This window comes from Microtus oregoni, unplaced genomic scaffold, assembly GCF_018167655.1.
Source record: "Microtus oregoni isolate MIOR12 unplaced genomic scaffold, Mior012 000025F_ref0000491, whole genome shotgun sequence".
Taxonomy (NCBI): domain Eukaryota; kingdom Metazoa; phylum Chordata; class Mammalia; order Rodentia; family Cricetidae; genus Microtus; species Microtus oregoni.
Window position 1 is genome coordinate 26,904,616 of NW_024543084.1, and position 9,520 is coordinate 26,914,135.

The following is a 9,520-nucleotide window of genomic DNA, read 5'->3' on the forward strand; positions in this document are numbered from 1 at the left end:
AACATGTTTATAGAATCAAAAATCAAGATCAACATAGGAAGTTTGCTTAAAAAACATATACCAGCCGGGCGGTGGTGGCACACGCCTTTAATCCCAGCACTCAGGAGGCAGAGGAGGGCAGATCTCTGGGAGTTCGAGGCCAGCCTGGTCTACAAGAGCTAGTTCCGGGATGGGCACCAAAGCTACAGAGAAACCTTGTCTCGAAAAACCAAAAAAAAAAAAAAAAATACACCAACTATTGAATTATAACATTGTTTTGGGTGACAAAATATACAGGAGAATCAAATCATTCAGAAGTAACAAGTACTCAAATCAACAAGTTTTATGAAAGTCTGTATAAAATGATACTTGGAATATAAACATTACCAAATATTCATATACTCAATAAGTTTTCAGGACAATAATATTTGATACTCATGAAGCAGTTTGTGAATATCAGAAACTATTTTAAAGCAGGATTTCTTAACTCTCATATTAAAAAGGACCTGCAAAAGTACCACATCATATATTCTGAGTAAATAGTTTTTCACCTGGTTCCAGTGTTTCTGCATATTTGTGGACTCCTTAATAAGTCAAATTTATAGTCAATAACTTTGCTCCAAAGATGTTTCTTTTAATTCTATAATATCTATGTAAATTAGATAGTACTTTCCCCAAAGTTACCTAACCTGAAAGTCTATGTGTGTACTCTATCCCCAACATTGAAAGTTTACTATAGTAAAACATGAGAAAAACAGTGAACCTGAGTTTTCTGCATCCAAATGAAGTAATTACAATTAATGTATGTAAAGCATTAGTCGAATATCATTTAAATTAAAAATATGGTTAGTACACATTTTTTTCCTTTAGACATGTTTTTATTGTATGAAAATTGTATATGTGCATACAAATAATATAGACTAATTGAATCCATGACCTCGTGTAGTAATAAGAGCGGCGGACTGCGTCCCGGCACCCAGCCGCCCCCACGGCTAGCTTTACCCGAAATAATTACACGGAAACTGTATTCTTTTAAACACTGCTTGGCCCATTCTCTTCTAGGCTAATTCTCACATATTAATTTAGCCCATTTCTAATCATCTGTGTGTAGCACCCCAAGGTGCGCTTACCGGGAAGATTCTAGCCTACGTCCATCCTGGGTCGGAGCTTCATTGCGTGTGTCTGCCCGGGAGCGGGCAGCATGGCATCTCTGCTCCAGAGAGCAGAGCTGTCAGTCTATCCAGGAGAGGGGAGCATGATGTCTCTGAGCTCACTTCCTCTTCCTCCCAGCAGTCTATTCTGTTTACTCCACCCACCTATGTTCTAAGCTATGAGCCCAAGCAGTTTGTTTATTACTTAACCAATGAAATCAAAAGATTGATATATGACACTCCCACATCAACCTCGCTTTCAATTTCTTTTTTTATTAATTAATTGTTTATTTTTTATTGAAAATTTCCACCTCCTCCCACTTCCTTCCCCTCCTCCCCCTCCCTCTCCAGTCCAACGAGAAGTCAGGTTACCCTACCCTATGGGAAGTCCAAGGTCCTCCATGCTCCCCCCAGGTCCAGAAAGGTGAGCATCCAAACAGACTAGGCTCCCACAAAGCCTGTCCATGCAGTAGAATCAAAACCCAGTGCCATTGTCCTTGGCTTCTCCATCAGCCTCCACTATCAGCAACATTCAGAGAGTCCGGTTTGATCACATGCTCCATCAGTTCTAATCCAACTGGCCTTGGTGATCTCCCATTAGATCAGTCCCACCGTCTCAGTGTGTGGGTGCACCCCTCGTGGTCCTGACTTCCTTACTCGTCCTCCCTCCTTCTGCTCATCATATGGACCTTGGGAGTTCAGTCCAGTGATCCAATGTGGGTCTCTGTCTCTATTTCCATCCATCACCAGATGAAGGTTCTATGGTGATATGCAAGATATTCATCAGTGTGGCTATAGGATAGGGCCAGTTCAGGCCCCCTCTGCTCTGCTGCCCCAGAAACAAGTTGGGGACATCTCCTTGTACACCTGGGAACTGCTAAAAAACAAATCTCTTGCCAACCCAAAAATGGCTCCCTTAATTAAGATATCTACTTCCCTGCTCCAACATCCACCCCTCCTCCATCCCAACCATCCCATTCCCTCAAGTTCTCCCCATCCTCCCCTTCAACCTTCTCTCTCCCCATCTCCCTTTATCCCCACCCCACCCACACTCCTGTGCTCCCAACCCCTGCCCAGCAATCTTGAATACTTCCAATATCCAAGAGGATAACTATATGTTATTCTTTGGGTTCACCTTCTTATTTAGCTTTTCTAGGATGACAAATTATATGCTCAATGTCCTTTATTTATGGCTATAATCCACTTATGAGTGAGTACATACCAAATTCATTTTTTGGGGTCTGGGTTACCTCACTCAGGATAGTGTTTTCTATTTCCATCCATTTTCATGCAAACTTTAAGATGTTATTGTTTTTTACTGCTGAGTAGAACTCTGAAGTATATATGTGCCACACCTTCTTTATCCATTCTTCTATTGAACAAATGCTTTTGTAGTATGATTGGGCATCTCTCGGGTATATTCCCAAGAGTGGAATTGCTGGGACCTGAGGTAGGTTGACTCCCAGTTTCCTGAGAAACCACCACACTGATTTCCAAAGTGGTCGCACAAGTTTGCATTCCCACCAACAATGGATGAGTATTCCCCTTATTCCACATCCTCTCCAGCATAGGCTATCATTGGTGGTTTTGTTTTGTTTTGTTTTTTTAGCTATTCTGACAGGTGTAAGATGGTATCTCAGAGTTGTTTTGATTTGCATTTCCCTGATCACTAAGGAAGTTGAGCATAACCTTAAATGTCTTTTAGCAATTTGAACTTCTTCTGTTGAGAATTCTCTGTTCAGTTCAGTACTCCATTTTTAATTGGGTTAATTAGAGTTTTAATGTCTAGTTTCTTGAGTTCATTATATATTTTGGAGATCAGACCTTTGTCTGATGTGGGGTTGGTGAAGATCTTCTCCCAATCAGTAGGATGCCTTTTTGTCTTAATGACAGTGTCCTTTGCCCTACAGAAGCTTCTCAGTGTCAGGAGGTCCCATATATTCATTGTTGCTCTCATTGTCTGTGCTACTGGGGTTCTACGTAGGAAGTGGTCTCCTGTGCCCACATGTTGTAGACTACTTCCAACTTTCTCTTCTATCAGATTCAGTGTGGTCAGATTAATATTGAGGTTTTTAACCCATTTGGACTTGAGTTTTGTGCATGGTGCTAGATATGGATCTATTTTCATTCTTCTACAGGTTGACATCCAATTATGCCAGCACCATTTGTTAAAGATGTTTCTTTCTTCCATTGTATACTTTTAGCTCCTTTGTTGAAAATCGGGTGTTTATAAGTTTGTGGATTAATATCTGGATCTTTTATTAGATTCCATTGGTCAACATCTCAGTTTTTGTGCCAATACCAAGCTGTTTTCATTACTGTAGCTCTATAATAGAGTTTGAAGTCAGGGATGGTAATGCCTCCAGAGGTACTTTTATTGTATAGGATTATTTTAGCTATCCTGGGTTTTTTGTTTTTCCATATAAAGTTGATTATTGTTCTCTCAAGGTCTGTAAAGAATTTTGTTGAGATTTTGATGGGGATTGCATTGAATCTATAGATTGCTTTTGGTAGAATTGCCATTTTTACTATGTTGATCCTCCCAATCCAAGAGCAAGGGAGGTCCTTCCATTTTCTGGTATCCTCTTCAATTTCTTTCTTCAAAGACTTAAAGTTCTTGTCAAATAGACCGTTAACTTCCTTGGTTAGACTTACCCCAAGATACTTTATGCTTTTTGTAGCTATCGTGAAAGGTGATGCTTCTCTGATTTCCCTTTCTGCCTCTTTGTTCTTTGTGAATAGAAGGGCAACTGATTTTTTGGAGTTGATCTTGTATCCTGCCACATTACTAAAGGTGTTTATTATCTGTAGGAATTCTTTGGTAGAGTTTTTGGGGTTGCTTATCTACCCTATCATATCATCTGCAAATAATGAAAGTTTGACTTCTTCCTTTCCAACATGAATCCCCTTGATCTCCTTATGTTGTTTTACTGCTATTGCTAGAAATTCAAGCATGATATTGAAGAGCTTTGGACAGAGTGGACAGCCTTGTCGTGTTCCTGATTTTAGTGGGATGGCTTTGAGTTTCCCTCCATTTAATTTAATGTTAGCTTTCGTCTTGCTGTATATTGCTTTTATTTTATTTAGGAATGAACCTTGTATTTCTTATCTCTCCAAGACCTTTATCATAATGGGGTGTTGAATTTTGTCAAATGCTTTTTCAGCATCTAATGAAATGATCATATGTTTTTTTCTTTCAGTTTATTTATATGATGGATTACATTGATAGATTTTCGTATGTTGAACCAGCCCTGCATCTCTGGGATGAAGCCTACTTGATCATAATGGATAATGTTTTGGATGTGTTCTTGGATTTGGTTTGCCAGTATTTTATTGAGAATTTTTGTATCGATGTTCATGAGCAAGATTGGTCTGTAATTCTTTTTCTTTGTTAAGTCTTTGTGTGGTTTTGGTATCAGGGTAACTGTAGCTTCATAAAAGGAGTTTGGCAATGACTCTTCTGTTTCTAGTTTGTAAAACACATTAAGGTGTATAGGTATTAGCTCCTCTTGGAAGTTCTGGTAGAATTCTGCATTGAAACCATCTGGTCGAGGGCTTTTTTTGGTAGGGCAATTTCTGATGACAGCTTCTAATTCCTGATGACTTATATAGGTCTATTTAAATTATTCACCTGGTCTTGATTTAATTTTGGTACATTGTACTTATCTAAAAAATTGTCCATTTCTTTCACATTTTCCAATTTTGTGGCATACAGGCTTTTGTAGTAAGACCCAATGATTCTCTGAATTTCCTCTATGTCTGTGGATATTTCCCACTTTTCATTTCTGATCTTGTTAATTTGCATGTTCTCTCTTTGCTGTTTGTTTAGTTGAGATAGGGGTTTGTCAGTCTTGTTGATTTTCTCCAGAAACCAGCTTTTTGTTTCATTGATTCTTTGGATTGTTTTCTGTGTTTCTATTTTTGTTTGTTTCAGTCCTCAGTTTGATTATTCCCAGTCTTCTACTCTTCCTGGGTGAATCTGCTTTTTTTTACTAGAGCTTTTAGGTGTGCTGTTAAGTCTCTAATGTGTGCTTTCTCCGCTTTTTTTATGTGGGCACTTAGTGCTATGAACTTTTTCTTAGCACTGCCCTCATAGTTTCCCATAGGTTTGGGTATGATGTGTCTTTATTTTCACTGAATTCAAGAAGAACTTTAATTTCTTTCTTTATTTCTTTCTTGATCCAGGTGTGGTTCAGTAGTTGACTGTTCAGTTTCCATGAGTTTGTAGGCTTTCTGGGGCTAGAATTGTTGTTGAATTCTAACTTTATTCCATGGTGATCCAATATTACACAGGTGGTTACTACAATTTCTTTGTATCTATGGATGTTTGCTTTGTTACCAATTATGTGATCAATTTTTAAGAAGTTTCCATGCAATGCTGTAAAGAAGATATTCTTTTCTGTTTTGGAAGAATGTTCTATACATGTGTGTTAAGTCCATTTGGTTCATTACATCTTTTAGTTCTCTTATTTCTCTGTTAAGTTTCTGTCTGGTTGACCTGTCCACTGGTGAGAGTGGAGTGTTGAAATCTCCTACTATTAGAGTGTGGGGTTTGATGTATGCTTTGAGTTCTAGTAATGTTTCTTTTACATATGTGGGTGCTTTTATATTAGGGGCATAGATATTCAGGATAGAGACTTCCTCCTGATGAATTGTTCCTGTTATGAGTATAAAGTGTCCATCTCCATCTCTTCTGATTGATTTTAGTTTAAAATCAATTTTGTTAGATATTAGTATAGCCACACCTGCTTGTTTCTTTGGACCATTTGATTGGAAAACCTTTTCCCAACCCTTTACTCTGAGGTAGTGTCTGTCTTTGTGGTTGAGTTATGTTTTTTGTAAACAGCAGAACGTTTGATCCTGTTTTCATATCCATTCTCTTAACCTGTGCCTTTTAATAGGTGAATTGAGTCCATTGATATTAAGTGATATTAATGACCAGCGGTTGTTAACTACGGTTATTTTTCTGGTGGTAGAGTTTGTGTGTTTCCCTTCTTTGAGTTGTGCTGGTGGAGGGTTGTCAGATGCTTGTGTCATTATGGGTATTGTTGGCTTCCTTGGTTTGTGATTTTCTTTTTAGTATTTTCTGTAAAGCTGGGTTTGTGGCAGCATATTGTTTAAATCTGTTTTTGTGCTGGAATATCTTGTTTTCTCCATCGATGGTCAATGCAAGCTTTGCTGGGTATAGTAGTCTGGGCTTGCATCCATGTTCTCTTAGTGTTTGCAGCACATCGATCCATGACCTTCTGGCTTTCATGATTTCTATTGAGAAGTCAGGTGTAATTCTAATAGGTTTCCTTTATATATTACTTTGACCTTTTTCCTTTGCAGCTCTTAATATTTGTTCTTTATTCTGTATGTTTTGTGTTTTGATTATTATATGACGAGGGGCTGCTTTGTTTTGAACCAGTCTATTTGGTGTTCTGTATGCTTCTTGTACCTTCATAGGAATATCCTTCTTTAGGTTTGAAAAGTTTTCTTCTATAATTTTGTTGAATATATTTTCTGGGTCTTTGCGCTGTAATTCTTCTTCTTCTACCCCTACTATTCTTAAGTTTGGTCTTTTCATGGTCCCAGATTTCCTGAATGTTTTGTGTTAAGAATTTGTTGGATTTGTTTTGTTCTCTAATTAGTGAGTTTATTTCCTCTGTAGTGTCTTCAGTGTCTATGATTCTTTCTTTTTTCTTTTTTCTTTTTGGATTTTCGAGACAGGGTTTCTCCGTAGCTTTTGGTTCCTGTCCTGGAACTAGCTCTTGTAGACCAGGCTGGCCTAGAACTCACAGAGATCTGCCTGCCTCTGCCTCCCGAGTGCTGAGATTAAAGGCGTGCACCACCACCACCCAGCAGTGTCTATGATTCTTTCTTCTATTTCTTGTATTCTGTTGGTAATACTTGTCTCAGTAATTCCTGTTCATTTACCCAGATTTTCCATATCCAGCCTTCCCTCGGTTTCTGTTTTCTTCATTACCTCCATTTCATTTTTCAAGTCTTGAACAGTTTCCCTTACCTGTTTGATTGCTTTTTCTTGTTTTTCTTGGGAATCTTTGAGAGAATTATTTATTTCCTCTAACTTTTTGTTTGTCATCTCTATTTCTTTATGGCAGTTTTTCAATTCTATTATTTTCACCTCTATTAAATTCCTCTATTATTTTCATAATGTTCCATTTAATGTCGATTTCTTCTATTTCTTCTGGAGTAGGGTGTTCAATTCTTCTTGTTTCATGATCCCTGGATTCTGGTGATATCATGTTGCCTTTCAGGTTGTTGGAGGAATTCTTGCATTGGTGCCTGCGCATCTCTTCCTTCAAATGGAACTAGAAGAGTCTTGGTGTCTTGGTCCAGACTTTTGTGACTAACTCTCTGGGTGGATCTTCTCAGTTCAGGAGCAGGAACTGTTCCTGTCTGGATGGAACTCCTCAGCACAAACACAGGGTCTCCTGGTAGTCCAAGGGCATCGCAGACAAAAGGGCAAATGTGGGGGAGGGCAGGGTCGAGTGGAACACAGAAGACCCAGCATCAGGAGCTGGGGGTGAGGGAGCTGTGCTCTCTTCCAGGACAGTCTGCCCCGGGATAGCACACACTCACCCCTCTGGATGGAACTTGGTTAGTACACATTTTTGAATGTGGCTAATATATAAATTTATGTGTGAATACTTTCAGTTTTTGAGAATAAAACATAACTTCATCATTTACTCTCTTTCCCTTTTTTCTTCTAAGCCTCCTCATGTATTCTGATGTCAGTGGCCATGTCAGAAGACCACCATGTGGCAATTGACTTCAGGGGATCAGCCCACCAATAAGCAGACCTCTGATGTGTGAATCTCAGATAGGCAAGGTCCTAAGAGCCTTGGCCCCAAAATGGCTCTTGATGACAAGGCCCATAGGTATGGGTTCATTCTATCTTTACTAAAGGTCAGAGAGTTGAAACTTCCTTCTGTTCCTTCAAGGTGATTGTCAATAGGTGTGGCTAGTATCCAGACCGTGTATTTCAGGTATTAGAAAGTAGATATGTTTCTACCATGAGCAAAAGCTGACAGATCCAATTAAGTTCCTACTTCCTTAGGGAGACAACTGTTGAGTCCACCCAGGGAGTGGTGTGCCTATAGAATATTTTGGTATAGGGTGTGAACATTACTTGTCTTGTTCTGGCAACAAAACGTTTAACTAAGAATGTAGCCCATAATCCTTCAACTGGTCTGTTCATTCCATGTATCATGTGAATGCAGTTTATTTTTAATCTTACTCCTACTATTTGGGGTCAGGGTATTTAAGCAAGTGGAAATTAAATACAGGTGATTTCAACATTCACTGGATGTCCCTCCCAATACTAGTCTATATTTCTATCTCTTATTTATGCTATAGCTATATGTTCCTTTTGCCTAATAATTATAATCCTCATGATTTTATGCTGAAATGAATGAACCTGCCACAGCTTGGAGCCTGGCAGAAGTCAGCCCACGAAGGGCGACTTACCACAGCTGCTGCTGTGTGGTAGAATGTTTACCGCTGCCATTTTTCTCTGGTATCCGATGTGGTGTGACTAGGCATGGGGAGATCTGCTGTGGGAGCACATTCCGCTCCTTCAGGCAATAGCCTTTAAGATACTAGCCCACTTGGGTGTGGTCTCTTATTTATGCCGATGCAAAGCATGCATCTGGTCTCATTTCTGGCTGCGGGATTCAGTTGCTATTCCCCATTGCAGCAGAGGATTGTGATATGTGAGTCTAGATGGGACATGGGCTTTCCAGGGTGCCTTCTGTTATCTTGTTATGCCTGTGCTTCTGCAGCTGCTACAGTTAGGGCCCACCACGGTGCACACAGTCTGTGATTTCTATTAAATAACTGTTTTTAATTTGAGCATATCTTTTAGCATTTCACTCTAAAGTCAGATTCAGACCAGTCACATGACTCCAAGTATGCCACTAGGCCCCGCTGGGTTTGTTTTGTAGGTGGGCCATAACATCTACTGGCAGGAAATGGTTATTGCATCTACTCCAGCTCAAAATCAATCATAGGTAAGATTTATAACTTGAAATACAAGTTATAAATTTATAATTTAAAAAGGCAATATGGCTTTTGTCCGCAAGGTCCTTGGAGCCCAGCAAGAGGCCCTGCTCCTGTACTAAGGAGAGCCATCCCGAGTGCACTTCTTTTCATCTGCAGGGTTCTTGGATCCCCCAGCACAGCCTGCTTCGGAGCCGAGGGCCTGGGGAGACAGTGGTGAGTGCTCCTGTCGCTGGGGCTTCTTTGTTCCACACTACCCTGATCCCCCAAGCCTGCCCTTTTGTCTGTGAGGTCCTTGAAGCCCAGCAAGAGGCCCTGTTCCTTTACTGAAGAGAGCCATTTAGAATGGTGAGTGAGTGGTTGCAGGGCTGGACAGTCCCGGGGAA